This window comes from Ascaphus truei, chromosome 3 (assembly GCF_040206685.1).
Source record: "Ascaphus truei isolate aAscTru1 chromosome 3, aAscTru1.hap1, whole genome shotgun sequence".
NCBI lineage: Eukaryota > Metazoa > Chordata > Amphibia > Anura > Ascaphidae > Ascaphus > Ascaphus truei.
In genome coordinates this window covers 278369191-278391442 of record NC_134485.1, presented here as the reverse complement: position 1 = coordinate 278391442, position 22252 = coordinate 278369191, and the positions used below count along the sequence as shown (strand labels likewise).

The 22252-nt window shown below is 42.5% G+C and overlaps 1 long non-coding RNA gene across 2 annotated transcripts in view; it reads right to left on the bottom strand.

Moving 5' to 3' along the window:
* The window catches only part of LOC142489686 (uncharacterized), a 53612-nt gene that overhangs the window by 7449 nt on the left and 23911 nt on the right, over positions 1 to 22252 (bottom strand). For both annotated transcript variants that reach the window (XR_012799911.1, XR_012799912.1), the window contains exon 4: positions 2071 to 2334. This is a non-coding gene — a long non-coding RNA (uncharacterized LOC142489686). The remainder of the gene's footprint in view (positions 1 to 2070; positions 2335 to 22252) is intronic.

The window sequence follows — 22252 nt, the reverse complement described above, 5'->3', positions numbered from 1 at the left end:
CTCCATGTGTATTTAATTCCACATTTTAACTTCCTGGTGAAATTTTCTTTCCTAAAATTTTGAGGGATGACCCCCATTATGGCAGTTTAGCAATGCATACACAATAAGCTACAGTGTCAAATAGTCTAACTCTTTGTTATAGAAGCCACTTTAAATGTCAGGTCATTCAAAAAGTGTATCACTTAAATGATATGCTTTTGTTCTAGACTCTGTAAATGTTTGACAACATTATGGGCAGACAAGAAAATTATAACTGTCCAGTAATCTTCAAAATTGGTATTAATTATTTTGATCATAAACACAGGAGGAAAAGTTTTGTTGGCAAACTTTGGTTTGCAGAAAATATAATTTTAAAATGTATCCAATTAACCTTTAAAAAAATTATTACAGCTTTAATTAACACAAAAATGATTTTGTTTAGTTATATATTGAAGGAAAGCCAATTTTTTGAGCGTTGCTATCACAGGATTCAGAAAGCCTCGAATACCTGCAATAGCAAAATGCCCAAAACTGGTGAGTAGCCAGTGACGTGATGTTAGCCTGTCTCTAAAGGGCTCACCCCCCGACCTGCAGCGATCTGGATGGCGCATATCTTGCCAGCGATCGCAAGATTTTAATATAAATTGTAATACTAGTGTAGATGAGCAGGGGGTCTCCGGAGCAGAACCGTGTTGATTTCAGGTCCAGGGACCCACTGCATCCTTAGATACAGACCCCATTGCGGGGTGCTGCTATCTCCTATGCATTTAAATGTCTTGCGTCACGTGACCGTGGGATTTAAAAGCATAGGAGATACCGGCACCCCATAATGGGGCCTGCATCTCGGGAAGCAGGGGGTCCCCGGACCTCAAATCAACGTGGTTCTTCTCCAGAGACACCCTGCTCATCTACACTAGTATTAAAATGTATATTAAAATAGCTTAATTACCTTTGCTGCTAGCTGCTATGGCAATGAAGAATTTAAAACTCAATAGCCTTTTTCTTGGGGCAGAGGACGTGGATGAAGGGGGTAGCAGTCCCAGGGTGGGTAGAAGGCCTAGGCCTGCCTGGAAGGTTGCAGGAGGAGTAAACCCCTTCACTACCATAGTGGTGCGAACCGCTATGTTAATGAAGGGGTTAACCAGTCACGCTATCCCCAGAAGACCTAAACATCTACCCTTAGGGCTACTACCCCCTTCACCCAATCCCTCTACCCCCAAGAAACAGAAATAAACACAATAACCCTAGAACCCAACTCCTCTGCCCTCAACAACCCCCGACAACACACAGTACATTAATGGGCAAAATAACTTTTATTCAGGTATGGATAATAGCTCATTTGTCCATTATAAAATCAAAAACTAGCCAGTCAGCATAAATAAAGTAAATAACACTTTCTACTTCCCCTGCCATCATGAAGGGCATCCTCGTCAGCAAACTCCAGGACCATGTCCTCCGTTGCCAATATAATATGTGCATGATAAGCCACTATAGCAGTCAATGGTCAACCTAATACAAATCATTAAGTCCCAAAATACATAAGAATAAAATAAATACACAAGCACCTAAACACCCCAACAATAAAAGAACTAAAAAGCCTAATAGTACTCATCCCTAAAATGTATGTTTCAGCAAAATAATTAAAATTATGTTATTCCAAAACATAACAATACCATTAAATAAAAATCTATCCAAGCAAACTATTAAAGAAATAAAACCACTAGCCAACCAATGAATTAAATAAATTAAAGCACACTGCCAATTTTTTTTTTAAATTTAAATCTCTTTCCAACCAAATAATTAATTAATTTAAAATGCTAACCAATCCTAAAATGTACTAAAAACAAGCCATCCAAATTCCAAACAATTTAATCCAAACAATAAACAGAAATAGAAAAATAGAAATAGAAAAAATAACAATCAATTGAAAACAAGTATTTGCCAAAAAATAATTTGCCTGTCACTGTATTAATCTGTAGGGCACAGAGTAATACATTATCAGTCAATGGGCAAGCAAAAACATAAAAATAAATAAATACAATTAAAAAATCCTGAAAAAAGACAATTACATGCATTACATTTTTATCTTACCTTTATAAGTCTTCACCCTCCGAATCCCAGCTCTTGACCCGCGACGTCATCACCCGCAATCCAACTTCCTCACCTTGAAGATCAGGATCAGGTAAAAAAAATCTTCTTTCTTTAATCTTCTTTCACCTTCTTCCTTCTTCTTCTGTAATTATTTTGTTCTTTCTCGTATCTTCTTCTCTCAATCCAACCCCATGATCAATCCAAACGGATGTTGCCTCGTCGAGATCTTCTGCTAAAATTAGACGTACAGGCCTTATATATGGCCTGTGACATCACATTTTAAGGTCAGATGGTATAGCTCCAATACGATTGGACACTGTATTATGTGACACACTTTTTTTTTTAAGGATGTAACATCATCTCCAAGAGAGGTACATCACATTCTTAAAACCACATGACTGATATCAAAGGTTATTACAGTCAATAGGATTGCAGCCAATCCCATTGGTTCCAATACCAAATGATGTCACATCCTTTTAAGAATGGAACATATGACATGGTTCAGGCTTACTGAATAGCAGTAGGCATTTTGGCCAAAAAGGCCTCGATTAGTGACATATCGAGGCTTATAGAATAGGCCCCATAATCTCTCCCAAAGCACTAGTAGTATTGTATATATGCCCCAGTGGACTGTGACACCAACACTGTGATGAAATAAGTTTAAACTCACACGGCCATGTGTGAGTTTGTTCTTATAGAGGTATCTTAAACACGGGATCTGACAGTCAGGTCCCTCTCTGAAGTTGGACCCTCGTGGTAAGACAGGTGGGCATATGAATGGAAGATATCCAAATGATGTGCTTAAAACAAGGGAGCAGAAAGGAGCAGAGAGGAGCACCAACGTTTCTTTTATGTGAGTTCATTGTAGCACTCATTTTGAAAGCAATAAATTCCATGTTTTAACCACATCATTTGGATATCTTCCATTCATATGGGCACCTGTCTTACCACGAGGGTCCAACTTCAGAGAGGGACGTGACTGTCAGATCCTGTGTTAAAGATACCTCTTTTAGAACAGACTCACACATTGCCGTGTGAGTTTATACTTATTTCATCACAGTATTGGTGTCACAGTCCACTGGGGCATGTCGTACTGTGTGTTTTGAATTCACCTCTGTACATCCCCACGCTAGTGCTTGCAGATTGCATGTTCAACCATAGCTATCTAGCTGTTTTGGGTTGTTACTAGTCTATACTAATAAGTGTTGTATTTTTGTTTCATATCATCCTTGTGCTCCTCTATTCTTTTCTATATACCATTTGAGGACCATGGGATGAGCCTCTCTGGGTTGAGCTGCCGCATTCATTTTTGGGCCAGTATTGTTTTTCATTTTCGGCCTTACTATGTGCGTTTGGGTAATTAAACACGCTATATATTATTGTGAGTCACATTGGAGCGCCCAAGTACTTTCCTATTATTGTATTGTATATATACTTGAGAAACATTATTCCTACTATATCTACTTCATTCTCACTTCTTTCTTGCATATCCTATTCCCAACCTGGCTTTATCTTCTTTTATCAACATTCCATACATTTTTTTATCTTCTGCATTCCTTTGGGACAATATGTATACAGTAAGTGGGATTCATCTTTCTTTTGTATCCAGTGTCTACAGCTACTACCTACATCATGTATTTGAAACCCAAGGAGGGACAGTTGAGAGATACATTTGGCCTCTCTGGAAATGTACTTACATTCTGTCTTTTTCCTTGTTGCCTTTTGTTGTCTGCTATGGTCTAGCATCATACATAACATTAACCCATTTTGTGAAAGAATGCAACATATACTGTAAGTAACACACCAAGTCATACTCAGCCTCTGGCAAAGGGTGAGAAATGAATCTCTTGATGGTGCTTCTAAATCCAGGATTGTGCAATGTTGGCCATAATGCTTAGGAGACCGGGGTATATTAATTGTATATTAAATGTGTGGATGTGTGACAGGGTATATGGCTCACCATATGAAGCCTAACAAGGACAGAGCAATAATAACCACTTTACAAGTGAAACCACATGGAAGCCCCTATATAAAGAGACTCACAGTGCAATCACTATGTGGGTAAAACATATCCTGTATCATAGGCTGGAGCCCTGCACATACCCTATAGTCACAATAACCATAAATATAGTAGGTCACTCACATATTAACCCCTTCTGCTCCATGACAGCGTGCATCCGTTCCGTTTTGTAGGTATAGTATATGTAGAAAGATGGTGGAGCACTGCAAAAAAATAGGACTGGAGGCAGATCCGTGAAAAATAAAAATGCTTTAATCCAAATGCATGGTAGCAACAGCTACATTAAAAGGGTCCATCTTTCTACATATACTATACTCAGCCTCTGCTATGGGTTTCCACAGTCCAAAGTCCGAGATATATTGAAAACAAGCTTTGTTTGTAGCCCTTGACAACTGAAATTGATCACCCCTTAGTGGCAATATCACAATTTAAATGGGTTAAACCAAGTTTGAACCTTGAATGACTGTTGGCAAGTCAGTCTATCATCCAATGCCTCCGGCACAGAATGCTCTACAAGGTACGGACATGGGCCAAACAGTCAATGTAAATTACATTATGTGTGAAAAAACAAATTAACATAACATGCACACATATTGCACTATGTTTGTGTGTTTCTTTTCTTTACATATACAGTATCTGGGCCCCCCATAAAAAACCTGGACATCTAAGAAAGGATTGATAAAGGGGTGTGGATATGTGACAGCATGCAACTGTCAGCAGGTCTCTCTGAGCGCAACGGTGGTCGTAGCCGGATGCGGTCTCCGGTCAGCAGACCCAGGCAGTGGGCGTGGTCTCTCACTGGGTGACACGCCGCACTATACGGAGGGTCACGTGATACCACTGCCAGGTGGATCGGACTTGATGAGCAACTCTGTGGGGATCCAGCAGCTGCTGCAGCTGGAGAAACGGGCGGCTGAGAGAGTAGGGGAGGTGTGGAAACGTGAGCAAGCGCACACATAATGTCTCTTAAAGCAATCCACTTTAAAGGTTTGAGCTGCAAATCATGTTTTTTTTATATCACACTTAAGATAGCAAGGCACAAATAATATATATTTTCTATGCAAGATGTATTTGCATTTTCACTGAATGTCACATTATAGTTACACTTTATTATTTAAGGAATTCACTTATTGATTTAAGCGCCACTTTAGATAACACTTTTTTCCACAGTATTATAAAACGATCTATTCAACATTTTCAGATCGTATTTTACCGTCTGTTGCCCCATATGCTAGGAACTGGGATTTGGGTCTTGAATAATTATAGCTTAGTGTAATGTTTTGGGACCAATTGGGAAACATTTAAGTCAATATTATATCTTTATCTAGCTAGTGGAAATAGTGTACCCACAGACAATCAATTCATTTATAGATTTTGTCTTTTTAAAAAGGTTTTATTTTCTTGCACTCGCTATGACAGACCAGAAGATGGGACTTTTTTTTAACATTGATTATCTTTCATTTCCTTCATGGTCTGCATTACTGGAATTTATATATTCATATGCCCACATTCATAACATGAGATCTGAGCATGCTGCCACATTGTCTTTGTTCAAGGTTACATTTTATAGTGGTTGTCAAAATCTAACCCCAAAAGACATCTTATGTGAAATACAAGATAACTGATTTAATTTACTTAAAGTAACTTTCTGTTTCTCAGTAACCTTCATCCAAGTGTGTTATTAAAATGCATGTTTCTATTTAACTGTTAGATACATCTTGGCCTGACATTTTGGTTATTTGAATTTAGTAGCATTAAAAAAAAAGAATGTGGTACATAGAGGCTTTCTTATTCAGTCCAGCTATGTTCCGTAACATAATTTTGGTCTTACAAGTAGCTATCAAACTAAAATATATAGGGCCATACTGTATTTACAAAGTGGCACTTGAAGACACCTTACAGCCTATTTAAGACATTGGGCCATATAGACCCATATTTACTAAGTAGAATTTTGCCATAAAACATATTATTTCGGACTGCAAGACACCTTACATCTCAATCACTTAAATTAGATGGCATGTGTGTTCCAGTGCAAGGTAGTGTCTTTTAGCACAGCACTGCTTAGTAACTGTGGTACAAAGTGTTTTCTGATGCTGGAAGGTGTCTTATGCAATAGCGCTGGCCAGTAAATATGACCCATACAGTAAGTCATTAAAGAATAGCTTTGTCTTCAGCAAAAATATTTTTTCTTCCCTTTTTTTTTTTACATTTTGTCAAATTGAATAAAAGATACATACAGTACAGTATACACAATCTTTGAGAGAAAGAATATCTGCAAATCAAATGCATGTTTGATAGGTGTTAAAATGTCATATCACAGATACTGATATCTAATAAATTACAATATTATGTCAAGTTCATGAGTTCACAATATTTAACTGCACAAATATCCTCAATTGAAAATACTATAGACCTATTAGCAAAATCCTTAGTCATTTGATGATAAGGCACAAGGGGGCAGAGTTGCATTTAGGAGACCCATAAGTCTATCTTCACAAGTCTTAATCATATGTGAGGTTCCCTTACATAACTTTTAATGTGTTTAATGGATGTTTAAACTGTAATCTTCCCATTGTTTTTTAAATATAAAATTAGAGTAGCCCACTTATTTGAAACATTAAAACTGTTAAACCACTTAACATGTACCCATGTGTTTACTTAAATACATTGTTAAATAGTTTGAATATAGAGTTAAATATGTGATTTTAAATGCTATTGTTTTTATAAAGATAATTTATACAGTTAAAAAAAATTAAATTAAAAATTAAGTGTAGCTGGTGCCAAAATTCTCATTTAACATTAATCATTTTTTTTACATTTTGTTAAAGTTTAGTCAAGGTAGTGTAAATAAGTATGTTTGTAATGTTTTTGGATGTTTTCTTATATTGGCTGAAAATTAAAAGCAAATCTGTTTAATACATGGCAAGAATCTATGCTATTTTTTTTTAAATATAATGCTTATTCTGTTATGGATATTTTAGTAATAGGAGTAATTGTTGGATTGAATTGTGTAGCTAAACTCCAAGAGGTACTGTAGCACTGAAACAAGGTTAGATCCGACAAACAAAAAGTTAGCTCAGATCCTTTTGAAAAGTAATTTTTACAGATGATTATAGAGTTTACCACTTTAATATAACAGGTTATATCTTAGCATATGATTCAGTATAATAAGCATTGTAGTGTATCAAGACTAAAACCTTTTACAATTATGTTGCGTGTACTGACTGATCTGTGTGGTTGATTTGATGTGCTGGTTGTTTAAAGTGTGTGCAGTTAGAACCAGAAGCAGTCTGAACAAGGAAGCGGTTAAACAGGGTATAGTATATTGAAGTACAGTTTACTGTTAGTACTTCTAAACTTCATCGTTGCTAGAATGAGCAGGATTGAAAATGCCACTCAATGCACATCTTGCCACATGTATGTGCACTTGGAGCAGCTGTTCCAAGGAGCATACCGCTGTGAGAGGTGTGAGTGGGTGGTCTCTTTAGAATCAGAGATTGCTGATCTGAAGAGGCAACTTGCAATATTGAGGGACATTGGCAATCTTGAAAGGGAATTAGAGCTCACTGAGCAGGCCCTTGCTTCGACTAGTGGTGCAGATGGTGGTGCTGTTAGTGAGGAGCAGGTAGGTAGCTTGGTTGCCTTTAGTGAGGAGCAGGTAGGTAGCTGGGTGACAGTTAGAAGGGGAAGCAGGGGCAATAGGGAGAGGCAGGTTGTTTCTGAGCTAACACATCCCAATAAATTTGCCATGCTGAGTGAAGATATTGGGAATGTCGGGGCAGAAATAGCAAGGCTGGGGGAGACTAATTCCTCTAACAGCCAGGGGAATAGTTCCTCCAGCACAGTGGGGACTCAGGATGCTCAGATACAAAGAAAGATTGTGGATGTAGGGGACTTCATTATTAGGAAGGTAGATAGTGCAATCTGTTGACATGACCACATGAACCGAACAGTTTCTTGTCTCCCGGGTGCTTGGGTTTGGCACATTGCGAATCAGGTAGACAGATTGTTGGTGGGGGGCTGGGATTGACCCGGCGGTCTTGGTACACGTTGGCACCAATGACAAAGTTAGAGAAAGATGGAGGGTCCTAAAAAATGATTACAGGGATCTAAGCCAAAAGCTTAAGGCAAGGACCTCCAAGTTAGTATTTTCTGAAATACTACCAGTGCCATGCGATACCGCAGGGAGACAGTCAGATATCAGGGAGGTTAATGCATGGCTAAGAAAGTGGTGCAGGAAGGAGGGGTTTGGGTTTTTAGAGCACTGGGACTCCTTTTCTGAGAGGTGCCATTTATATTCTAGGGACGGATTGCACCTCAATGAAGAGGGATCTTCTGTGCTAGGGGGGAGAATGCTAAAAAGGTTGGAGGAGATTTTAAACTAGGATGGAGGGGGGAGGGGAATGAAAAAGAATGAACTAAATGGAATAGAGGAGGATACAAGGTGGTATGAAGGTAGAATGGGGGCAAGTGCGAGTTTGACAAGCAGTGAGACACCCATAGTAAATACAGATAATACTAGAAAACTTCTAAAGACTAAACTAAGTGGGCGCAGAAAGGAAGGAGCAGATAAGATACAGGCTGAAAAAAAAGTACAGGCTGAAAAAAAACTTAAATGCAAGCTTGCTAATGCAAGAAGCCTAACAGATAAAATGGGGGAGCTTGAATTAATAGCTGCAAGGGAGCAGTATGATATCATAGGCATTACAGAACATGGTGGGATGAAACTCATGACTGGACAGTTAATTTAGAGGGTTTTTCCCCTTTCGGAAGGATCGAACAAATAGAAGGGGAGGTGGAGTATGTTTATATGTTAAAACGGATCTAAAACCTATTATAAGGGATGATGTTTATGAAGGGAATTATGAAAATGTAGAGACTTTGTGGATAGAAATTAGCAGTGGAGGTAAATGTATTAAGAAAATGTTTGTGGGAATATGCTACACTACCGACACACTTTATTAAAGTGTGGCCGGTACCGCAAGCCGGGAGATTTCCCGGCTTGCTAGTGGCCACCCCTCGGCGTGCCGCGCGTCATAGACGCGCGGTCACGCGTCTTCGGGAGCCTGCGCCCCCTGCACGCGCGTCCAGGGCTCCCCGAGGGAGCCCTGGTGTCCCGCGATCGCGGGACGGCGGCAGGGGGTTCCGGGGGACCCGGCGGACCCGGCAGCAGTAGGGAGAGCGCCCCGATCGGAGGGCGCTCTTCCGCTGCTTCGGCGCGCGCCCGTCACCCTCGGGCGCGCGCCAGGCTACTGCTGCGGCCAAGAACGGGCAAATGCTCGAATAAACTTGGCCGCAGCAGTATAAACCACCAAATATCTGTGAGATTGAGGAAGCTAAAATACTTTTGCAAATAGAAAAGGCATCAAAACTCGGTCATGTTTGCATAATGGGGGATTTTAATTATCCAGACATAGACTGGGGCAATGAGATTAGCGTTACAACAAAAGGAAACAGGTTTTTGGGGGTGCTTAAAGACAATTATATGACCCAAATTATTGAGGAACTAACCAGGAGAGGGACAATACTGGATTTGGTCATATCAAAAAATGTAGACGTAATAACAAATATTCAAGTCCTGGAACATTTGGGTAACAGTGATCATAATATGGTCTAATTTTAAATAAATTATCAAAAAATAGATTTCAACAAAGACCTTAAACTTTATAAAGGCAGATTTTAATAAACTGTTGTAATATAGTAGTAATACAATGGGATGATGTTTTTGCAGGGAAAAATGTAGAAGATAAATGGGCAGTCTATAAAACATTGTTAGAAAAGCACACTTATCAGTGTATACCCTTGGGTAATAAGTATAAAAGAAATAAGTCAAAACCAAGGTGGCTAAATAAACAGGTAGGGGAGGAAATGAACAAGAAGAGGAAGGCGTTTAGATACTTTAAGTCAGAAGGGACAGAGACATTGTATCAGAATTATAAGGAATGTAACAAAAATTGCAAAAGGGCAATCAAATTAGCAAAAATGGATAATGAAAAAAGGATTGCAATAGAAAGTAAGGTCAACCCTAAAAAGTTCTTTAAGTACCTTAATAACACAAAAAATGAGAAAAGAAAATATAGGACCCTTTCAGTGTGAGATGGGTAGGCAGATTATTGGAGATAAGGAAAAAGCTGAGGTATTAAACAAATTCTTTGCCTCTGTGTTTACCAGGGAAGAATCAAGTTCAATAGTAGTGCTGCAGGAGGAAGCCACAACCTCCATATTAATGAACAATTAGTTAACTGAGGAAGAAGTTCATAAGCGACTTGAAAAAATTAAAGTAAATAAGGAACCTGGCCCCGGTGGCATACATCCAAGAGTTCTCAAGGAGTTAAGCTCAGTAATAGCCAAACCAGTATATTTAATATTCAAGGACTCCATTTCCACAGGCTTAGTACCACAAGATTGGCGTAAAGCAGATGTGGTGCCTATATTTAAAAAGGGAGCTAGATCACAACCGGGAAATTACAGACCTGTAAGCCTGACTTCAATAGTAGGGAAACTACTTGAAGGTTTAATACGGGATAATATTCAGGAATACCTAATGGGAAATAAAATTATTAGTAGAAAAAGCAGTCCCGTGGGGTCCAGTGGCAGAGCACAGCCGTATAAAAAGTGGGGGCTACATACCAGTATGAGTAATAAAAGTGATTTATTGAGGCGCATGCGCGACGGGTTCGGAGATGGAGGCTTGATTTGAGTGCTTCGCTACCCGCCGGCGAAATTTAGCACAATAACACCATAAAAACTTACATAACCCAAAATAAAATATTGCCCCCGGCCTAGCTAGTCTCACTGGTCATACAGGGATGGCGGCGACCCGCAAGAAGTCCAAGCAGAAGGTGGATGTCCGCACCTACTTTACCGGAGCAACAAAGCCCAGGGAGACTGAAAGCATGGCGGCAACAGACTCAGACTCCGCACCGGAGCTGGAGATGGCCACGGAGGAGCTGACAGGGTCATTCAAGCGAGAGATTGCGCATCTTCTCTCCGATCTAAAGACTTTCTTCCGGGGGGAGGTAGAACATCTGCGGAAAGATATTCTTAGCATCGGCAACCGCACGAATGCACTGGAGGAGAAAATGGAGGAGACCCCCAAATGCCAGAGGGAGACGGGATCCCAGATCGCTAGGCTGGAGAGGAGGGTGGCAGAGCTGGAGGAGCGCCACGAAGATAGCGAGAACCGGGACAGAAGAAATAACTTACGGGTCAGGGGAATACCAGAGGAAATACTGGACCCGGATCGGCTAATCAACAGATGGATGACATCTATCATGCCAGGGAAAACTGAGGCCGAGTTAGTCATGGATCGGTGTCACCGAGCATTGCGGGCCCGTCCACTGCCCAACAATCCCCCAAGGGACATAATACTCCGCCTACACCATTTTACGACAAAGGAGGAGATCTGCAGGCTGACCAGGGCTACACCGCTGGTGCCGTTTGAGGGGGTCGAAATGGCCATATTTCAGGACATTTTGCCAATCACCCTGGCACGAAGGAAGGCCCTCCAGCCCGTTACAAGACTACTGCGGGAAAAGGAGATAAGATACAGATGGGCTTTTCCATTCGCGCTGGTCGTGGTACAGAATGGCCGGACACAGGCACTTAAACACCTATCAGACGGTCCGGAGTTCCTGAGGAGGCTGGGGTTCCCCGACATGCTGCAGCTACCGGAGGCTCCGGAGGCATGCCCCCACGGCCAGCAGAGTGGGAGAAAGTGGGCGCAGCGACCGGTCAGCAGAGGGGAAAGGCAGGAACCCCGAGACCCGTCTGAAGCTCGTGGCCGCAGCCGCTCTACACGCCCTGAGTTACCTACCTCTGAGCCTGATTCACCCCCTGACTAGCTGCTAGAGTTGAGGTGGGAAGGCCACGGAGATTGGCTTCCCCCCCCTCCCCTGTGCCTGATATCATCCCCTTCCTCTGGACTGTGATCACCGACCCGGGTGGGTCAGCGGGGGCTGAAAAGAACAAAGACAAAGAAAAAATTCTCCCACTTACCAAGATGGCGGTCCGGTGGAACACGAGGGTCAATCGGGTGAAGGCGCGCGGAAAGGCAATGGCGGATGATGTTTTGGCGCGAAGTTGTGGAGCTCCGCTCGGCTCCGCCCTCGGGACATGCCTTCCCCCTCTGCTGCTCGCAGGCGGATAGTAGAGCACAGCCATGATGATGACAGTTTAATTGATGGTTATATAACGTTACCTGCCTATATTTAAAAAGGGAGCTAGATCACAACCGGGAAATTACAGACCTGTAAGCCTGACTTCAATAGTAGGGAAACTACTTGAAGGTTTAATAAGAGATAATATTCAGGAATACCTAATGGAAAATTTTTTTATTTGTAATAGTCAGCATGGATTTATAAAGGATAGATCTTGCCAAAACTTGCCAAAACTAACCTTATTTGTTTCTTTGAGGAGGTAAGTAGGAATTTAGACCAGGGTAATGCAGTTGATGTGGTCTACTTAGATTTTGCAAAGGCTTTTGATATGGTTTCACACAAGTGGTTAGTGTACAAAATAAATAAAATTGTACTCAGTAATTATATATGCACCTGGATTGAAAACTGGTTAAAGGACAGACAACAGAGGGTTGTCATAAATGGAACTTTTTCAGGTTGGGCTAAAGTCGTGAGTAGAGTACCTCAGGGATCGGTACTGGAAACCCTGCTTTTTAACTTGTTTATTAATGACCTTGAGGTTGGGATCGAGAGCAAAGTCTCCATCTTTGATGATGATACTAAATTGTGTAAGGTAGTAGAATCAGAGCAGGATGTAATTTCTCTTCAGAAGGAATTGGAGAGACTGGAAACGTGGGCAGGTAAATGGCCAATGAGGTTTAATACAGATAAATGTAAGGTTATGCATTTGGGATGCAAGAATAAAAAGGCGACTTACAAATTAAATGGAGATATATTGGGGGAATCCTTGATGTAGAAGGATTTAGGAGTGCTTGTAGACTGCAGGCTTTGTAATAGTGCCCAATGTCATGCAGTAGCTGCAAAGGCAAACAAGATCGTATCTTGCATCAAACGGGCAATGGATGGAAGGGAAGTAAACATAATTATGCCCCTTTACAAAACACTAGTAAGACCACACCTTGAATATGGAGTACAATTTTGGGCACCAATCCTAAGAATAGACATTATGGAACTAGAGAGAGGGCAGAGAAGAGCCACCAAATTAATAAAGGGCATGGACAATCTAACTTATGAGGAGAGGCTAGGTAAATTAGATTTATTTACATTAGAAAAGAGGCGTCTAAGAGGAGATATGATAACTCTATACAAATATATTCAGGGACAATACAAGGAGCTTTCAAAAGAACTATTCATCCCACGGGCAGTACTAAGGACTAAGGACTCGAGGACATCCCTTAAGGTTGGAGGAAAGGAAATTTCACCAGAAACAAAGGAAAGGGTTCTTTACAGAAAGGGCAGTTAAAATGTGGAATTCATTACCCATGGAGACTGTGATGGCAGATACAATAGATTTGTTCAAAAAAAAGGTTGGACATCTTTTTAGATGGGAAAAGTACAGGCATACCCCGCATTAACGTACGCAATGGGACCGGAGCATGTATGTAAAGCGAAAATGTACTTAAAGTGAATCACTCCCTTTTCCCCACTTATCGATGCATGTACAGTACTGCAATCGTCATATACGTGTATAACTGATGTAAATAACGCATGTGTAACAGGCTCTATAGTCTCCCCGCTTGTGCACAGCTTCGGTGCATCTAGGGAGCCGGTATTGCTGTTCAGGACGTGCTGACAGGCGCATGCGTGAGCTGCCGTTTGCCTATTGGGCGAATGTACTTACTCGCGAGTGTACTTAAAGTGAGTGTCCTTAAAGCGGGGTATGCCTGTATACAGGGATATACCAAATAAGTATACATGGGAAGGATGTTGATCCAGGGATTAATCCGATTGCCAATTCTTGGAGTCAGGAAGGAATTAATGTTTCCCCTTAATGGGGTTTTTTGTTTGCCTTCCTCTGGATCAATAAGTAAGTATAGATATAGGATAAAGTATCTGTTGTCTAAATTTAGCATAGTTTGAACATGATGGACGTATGTCTTTTTTCAACCTCATCTACTATGTAACTATCTAACTATGTAACTATACAGTGTTTGTAGGTCCATTAATAGGTGTCTAAGTATATGGAGGATTCAAGGCACTGAGGATTTTTTTTCAAGAGATTTATTGTGTCAAAACAGCACCCAGCACAACGTTTTGACCTACTCAGAGGTCTTTTTCAAGTGACTGGCATATTACAATAAAACAATGTCCAATATATATAGTCCCACGCATAAGTGTAATCAAGGCTAAATGTTCACCCCCCCCACCCCTGTTACCAACGTGGATCCAATCAAAACTCCAGTCTTCTTGCGCATTATACCATAGACTTCAATACTGGCATTGTACTCTCTGCATCCTGATTGGCCCCAAGATCTCGCAAACATTTTGTCCTCCTTGACGTATTCCGTAGAAGGATGATACACGCGTCTACTCATATCGGTGTCTGGTCCCGGTGACGTCATCCTGTCTTTACGTCTGGTCCCGAGTTCCCGCAGGCGTACATCCTTGCCGACGTCATCAGTGGTTGTGACGAAAGGGTCGGTCTTCCTCACTCTGTCATGAGCTGTCCATCTTCGCGCATGCAACAGAATCTTGCTCATGGTACCATACTGGGGATTGTAGGGAGGGGGAAAGTTGCGCCATGGTATGCTTGTATGATGGTTATATGAGGAAGAGGATCATGTAATGGAGAGATAAAATAATCAGTGAAAAGTCCCAAATAATACTACTAATCCCCAGGTGAGAAGATCGTGATGGTTAAGGTTAAAAATGGAAGGGCAGTTCTAAAGTGAACCAACCTAATAATCAAAAAAGAGAACAAGGAGAAAATAGGTGCTAGGTGGAGATCAGCAACAGCAGCTTGCAGGTAGCCTTAAGGTAAAACATGAACAGTCTACAAACACAAATTCATCTGCTGTTCAAAAAGAAAACGCATTTCGGGTTTCGAAACGCGTTGGATAGTGTGCTAGTACTTTGCCTTAAATATACTGCCCCACTACCACGAGCTGATCAAGCAACCGGCGCGAGTACCGGTGAAAACCCTCCGGTGACGTCACCAATCCGGAAGCGCCCGAACGGAGGGTAGAGAGAGGAACCCAGCTGGTGTGGAGTTCCGTTTGAAGCAGCAATTCCTGTGTGAGCTGCAGATGTGCTGGACTCTCCGTGTGAGCAGGGACTTTGAAAGACTCCATACCTACCCAATAGGAACCGGTGGTCACGAAGCAGTTTCCAATACCTGTGATGACATCTAATCCGGCTTCCACGTGGTGTTTGGGTAACATAAATCCCTAAAATGCTTGTTTAACATCACCTTGATGTACGCACAATACTTACCTTATCAATTGTTTATGTCAATATAATTTTTAATGCACTATGAGCGTTGTGCGCTGTGTTTTTTGTGTTTTTATCTGTAAGTTCTAGGTTTTTTTTTGATCCATCCCTGTAACCATAGCTGCAGACGCTCCAATTTGTCCAGTAAAGGTCACGTATTTATTTTGTATTAGTCACCTCACGTTTTTTCAATTTTATTAGTTGCGCACTGATTCCTCACCTTTTTCAATCTAAGGTGATAGCCTGCAACCGAATGGGGGCGGAGCCAGAGTGTGGGGGAGGTAAGTAGAGCGAGTGCGCGCGCCCCCTGTAACCCTGCTATGCGTGCGCACCGCACATGCACCAGAGCGTGGGGGAAGACCAGTGGAGGAGGTGTACGGGAGAGAAGACAGAGGGGAAGGAGGAACGGAGGGACCAGGTAAGGAACGGACAGGGGTGACAGAGGCACGCCGAGGAGCGCGTGAGTCACGACAGGGAACCCGCGATCGTAAACACGTGCGCCCAGTGAGGAGACAGCGCGCATGCGCAGAGCGCAAGCCTGGGTGTGAGGAACGAGCCGTGGAGGAACGGCTGAGGGAAGAAGGTAGAGTTTGGGGACATAGGGGAGTGGAGGAACTAGGCGCTGTAGAAGCTGGGGTGACGGGGACACGCTGGGAACTGCGAGTCCCCAGATCCGTTACAGTATCCCCCCCTTGAGGATTGGATTCCGGACGATCCTCCCAAGGTCTATGAGGGAACTTCGGTCTGAACTGTCTGAGGAGTGCAGGGGCATGGATATGATGGGATGGTATCCAGGAACGTTCCTCCAGGCCATATCCTTTCCAGTGTACAAGAAACTGAAGTCTGCCCCTGAACCAACGAGAATCGAATATGGACTGGACTTCGAATTCTTGTTGTCCTTGTATGATGACTGAGTTAGGTCTCTGAGGGCAATCTGGAAAATGGGCATTTTGGATCAGGGGTTTAAGGAGCGACACGTGGAAAATCGAAGGGATTTTCATAGTAGGGGGAAGTGCCAGTCGGTATGCAACCGGGTTGATCCTTTCAAGGACCTTGAAAGGACCCAAGAATCTCGGGGCCTGTTTCTGGGAAGGATTGATATTCTTGGATGATAGCCAAACTGTCTCCAGGTTTGAATACTGGACCCACTTGACGTCGCCGATCAGCTTGCATTTCTGTCTTTGAACGGAGCCTTCAAAGCCTTTAAGATCTTCTTCCAAGAATTTTGAAGACTGGAAATGTGAGAATCCACTGCGGGAACTCCAGAGGGGAGGGAGGAGAGGGGAAGACTGCTGGGATGAAATCCATAGTTAATGAAAAAAGGCGACTCTTGCGTGGATTCGTTTTTTAATGAGTTAATGGCAAACTCAGCCCAGGGTAACAAGTCCACCCAATTTTCCTGCGATTCAGACACGAAGCATCAGAGATACTGTTCCAGCGTCTGATTCATTCTCTCCGCCTGCCCGTTGGTTTGTGGGTGATAACCCGAGGAAAATAGAAGGGAAATTCCAAGTCTTTGAGAAAAAGCTCGCCAAAACTTATAAATGAATTGAGAACCTCTGTCCGAAACAATCGAAATAGGAACACGTGTAGTCTGAAAATTTCCTTAGAAAAAACGTCGGCCAAGGTGGCTGAATTGGGGAGACCCTTGAGGGGTATAAAGTGTTGATAAGATCTACCGTCCTCTTGAAGCCTGGATGACCAGCAGATCTAGACGAATGTCCCCAGAGAAGTATTTTGTGGCGAAAACGCGGAGCAGCTTACAACCGTCCTTGTAGCACCTTAAATCTCCTAGGAATATGAGTAGATTTGGATACACATGTATATCCTGTCAGGTGCGTCAGAAGAGGTTAAATAACCGTTGCATAGTGTAAGTAAAAGTCTTCATAAACCTTAAATATCAGATAGCAACTGGCCCAGCTCTGGGCACCAATGTTGCTGTATAACTCACGGTTTGAGGAGGGTGAAATAGCCTGGTGTGAAGTCCTCAGTGGTAATGATGAATGTTGCACCGCCAACCCTTTCGTGACTGCAGCGTCACGTGGGGCGGTCAAGTGACCGGCGGTGATCTCCTCCGGTGTTAGCGAGGTGGGGAAATGCCCGATACTGCCTCAGCTCAGCTGTTGTGTAAATGTGGCACCGCTACTCCCGGCGTGTTGGCGGCCTCGCGCACGGCTGTCACCTGACCAGCGGTGGTCTCCTCCGTGTGCAACGGTTATCCGGCGTGCGTAGCAGCAGTAGAAGGCAGGAAAAATCATCCAGCAAAGCAGGGAGGATAGCGCTACACAGCCGTAGAAAAACAGGGTGTAGACATGGGTGGTGACTACAAAAAGGTTTTATTAAACAGACATGTGTAGCTGGTGGATCCTCTGACGCATTTCAGCCCTCAGGCCTTCGTCAAAGAGTGATCCATCAGCTGTGGAGTACAAAGATATAGGCAGACATTAACACAAAACACCTGTACCTGAAACAAATCAGGTGAGGTGGGTAATACTCCTAACGTCGATGTAACAAGGTTATTAAAAACACTTAAAAAATGTGCCATCAATTGATAGTTGTAAGAGGGTTATAACACATGTATGACACGTATAAAGATATATGTAAACATTGTGAAAACCGGCACATTCATGAATAGCAGCATAAAAAGTACATTGGTCTGTTGTGAATGTTAATGTTCAATAGTATATAAAACGGACATCTCCACTATAAGTACTATATACATGAGGTTATCAAGAGCACTAACTGAGTGTAGGGTTGCATGCTGGTGAATGGTGGACGGGAAAGTAAGGGAAGGGGTAGGGGGGGGGAGAAAGGGGGTGAAAGAGGGGGGGGGAGGGGAAAGGAGGTGGGGAAGAGAGGGGGCGGATGTATGGTGATGATTGTAATTAATCATGCAAGAAATGTTGCAGTTCCCAATCTACATTGAGACCGCGGGGTTGCAGGGTATCTAATTGGAAGATCCATTGCATCTCCATTTTGTTTAACCTGTTAAGTCGGTCGCCTCCTCTGATATGTGTGGGAATGTGTGCAACGCCAAAGAAACTGAAGTTCTCTAGGCCACCATCTATACACGTTGTAAAGTGTTTAGATACAGGGTGTAAAAGGTCTTTTCTCCTGATTAATCTTACAGGTTCAGAGATTCTAATATGCAAAGGACGAATTGTCCTACCAACATATTTGGCATTACAGCCGCATGATATCACATACACCACAAAACTGGTATGACAGTTAATAAACGAGGGAATTTGGAATTTTTTCACCGTAGACACAGTAGTAACTCTTTTAGTGGGTGCTGCATATTGGCAGCACTTGCAAAACCCACATTTAAAAAAACCTTTGGGTATGTTGCTGATTTTGGGTGGAGGGGGTGTTTGGAAAAAGCTTTTGGAAAGGGAAGTCGCCAAGGTATTTGCTCTTCTGAAAGCAAATCTAGGTTTCAATACAAATGGTTCTAGATCTGGGTCAAGTTTCAACACATTCCAGTGTTTCGATATGATGTGTTGTATCTGTGGGGCCTGTCTGATGAATTTTGTTATAAATAAAGGATTATTTGCAAAGCTATTACTTGTCAGTGTTTGTTTCTTTTTCCTTTTTAACAACATAGTTCTGTCTGAGGAATCTGCATATGTAAATGCTTGTTCTATGTCCATGTTGGAGTATCCCCTATCAGCAAATTTGTAGCTCAGATCTCTTGAATGTTGGAGAAAACTGTCTTGGTCTGAACAGAGTCTCTTGTAACGCAAGAATTGCCCTTTTGGAATCCCGCAGATCATGGATCTGGGATGACAGCTTTTGGCGTACAAATATGAATTTTGTGAGTGGGGCTTAGTGAAAATGTCTGTAGAGATAACAGATTCTGGGCCACCATGGAGTGTCACATCTAAATAGTTGATATCATGTGGATCCGTGTTAAAGGTGAATTTTAAATTAATGTCATTAATGTTCAGAGTGTCAATGAAGGTGTGTAAGGTGTGCAGATCCCCATCCAAAATAAAAATCAAATCGTCTATGTAGCGCTTATAGAAAACAATATTGGAGCGATAGATATTGTTTTCACCGAAAATGTGAGTGGATTCCCAAAGGCCCATGAAAAGATTGGCATATGAGGGCGCAAATGACGTCCCCATAGCCGTGCCTTGTGTCTGAAGATAAAAAAGTGAATCAAAAAGAAAATAATTATGTGTCAGTAGAAACAAAATAGCATCATTGATGAAAGTGATCTGTGCAGTGGAAAGAGAAGAAGATAGTGATAAATGGCTTTGAGTCCATGTTCATGTGCAATTATTGTGTATAGTAATGTGACATCCATGGTGACCCATCTGTAACTCTCCTTCCAAGCAATGTTCTCCAACTCAATAAGTAGCGCAGTGGTATCCTGTAAAAAAGATGGTAGTTGTCGTACAATGGGTTGTAAAAAGTGGTCAACAAAATGGAGATGCAATGGATCTTCCAATTAGATACCCTGCAACCCCGCGGTCTCAATGTAGATTGGGAACTGCAACATTTCTTGCATGATTAATTACAATCATCACCATACATCCGCCCCCTCTCTTCCCCACCTCCTTTCCCCTCCCCCTCGCCCCCTCCCCTCTCCCCCTCCCCTCCCCTCCCCTCCCTCTTTCCCCCCTCCCCTCCCCCCCTCTTTCCCCCCTTTCCCCCCCCTACCCCTTCCCTTACTTTCCCGTCCACCATTCACCAGCATGCAACCCTACACTCAGTTAGTGCTCTTGATAACCTCATGTATATAGTACTTATAGTGGAGATGTCCGTTTTATATACTATTGAACATTAACATTCACAACAGACCAATGTACTTTTTATGCTGCTATTCATGAATATGCCGGTTTTCACAATGTTTACATATATCTTTATACTTGTCATACATGTGTTATAACCCTCTTACAACTATCAATTGATGGCACATTTTTTAAGTGTTTTTAATAACCTTGTTACATCGATGTTAGGAGTATTACCCACCTCACCTGATTTGTTTCAGGTACAGCTGTTGTGTGTTAATGTCTGCCTATATCTTTGTACTCCACAGCTGATGGATCACTCTTTAACGAAGGCCTGAGGGCTGAAACGCGTCAGAGATCCACCAGCTACACATGTCTGTTTAATAAAACCTTTTTGTAGTCACCACCCATGTCTACACCCTGTTTTTCTACGGCTGTTCAGCGCTATCCTCCCTGCTTTGCTGGATGATTTTTCCCTCCTAGGAATATGAGCCTGGGCTTTATTGATTTCATCCAAGACATCAAAGTTGTTGGCAGAAATAATACACTTGGCGGGAAGAATCGTCTCCGAAGACTCATTAGATTCGTTCTCTGTGGAGAACTGATGAGACAGGGCATCGACTTTGATATTCTTGGTGCCAGGAATATAAGAAATTGTGTAATTGAAGCGTGAAAAGAACAAAGTTCAATGAGCTTGACGAGATCCCAACCGACAAGCTCCCTCAATGTACAATAAGTTTTTGTGGTCGGTAAGGATGGCTACTGGCTCCTTGGTACCCTCGAGGAGATGTCTCCATTCTTGGAGAGCCAACTTGATGGCCAGAAGCTCACGATTCCCGACATCATAATTTCTCTCGGGCGAAGAGAACTTCCTAGATAAGAATCCACATGGATAGAGTTTTTCCTGTTCGGAAGATCTCTGAGAAAGCACTGCGCCGGCTCCCACATCTGAGGAGTCTACTTCTAGAGTAAAAGGAAGGGAAGTATCCAGATGCCGAAGGATGGGGGCAGACACGAAGGCTCTCTTGAGGAAGTCGAAGGCTTCAATGGCCTCGGGGGACCAAACAGTCGGATCAGCACCTTTCTTGGTCAAGGCAGTCAAGGTCTTGATAGGTAGAGCAATCGTGGAGAAATTACAGATGAATTTCTGGTAGTAATTACAGAAGCCAAGGAAGCGCTGCACGGCTTTGAGAGAGTTGGGCAATGGCCAGTCGAGTACAGACTTCAATTTCTCAGGGTCCATGGTGAAGCCTTTGTCAGATATTATATAGCCTAAGAAGGCTGTGGAAGATTTATGGAACAGACATTTCTCCATTTTCGCGTAGAGGCGATTAGCACGAAGCCGAGAGAGTACCAGTTTAGTGTGGAGAATGGGCTCCTCCAAGCTTTTAGAGAAAATGAGGATGTCGTCCAAATATACGATGACGAATGTTCCCAAAATGTCCCGGAAGATATCGTTCATGAACTCTTGGAAAACAGCAGGGGCATTGCATAGGCCGAACGGCATCACTAAATACTCATAATGTCCCGAACGCGTATTAAACGCGGTTTTCCATTCGTCCCTGTCCCTTATACAAATAAGATTGTAGGCTCCTCTTAAGTCGAGTTTGGAGAAAATAGAGGCGCCTTATAGACGGTCGAAGAGTTCTGAAATCAAAGGAAGGGGGTAACGTTTTTTTACCGTAATCTTGTTAAGCCCACGGAAGTCATTACAGGGTCTTAAGGAGCCATTCCTCTTTTTCACGAAGAAGAAGCCTTCCCCGGCGGGGGAGGTAGAATTTCAGATGAACCCTTTCTTAAGATTTTCCTGGATGTCTGACATCATCGCTTCCGTCTCGGGTACAGACAAGGGATAAGACTTGGACTTGGGGAGTGTGGTTCCAGGAATCAAATCAATGGGACAGTCGTAAGAGCGATGAGGGGGTAACACCTCAGCCTGGGTTTTATTGAAGACATCTAAGTATTCGTGGTATACCTTCGGCAAAGCAGAGTGGGAAGATGAGGTGGTGTCGAGGCCA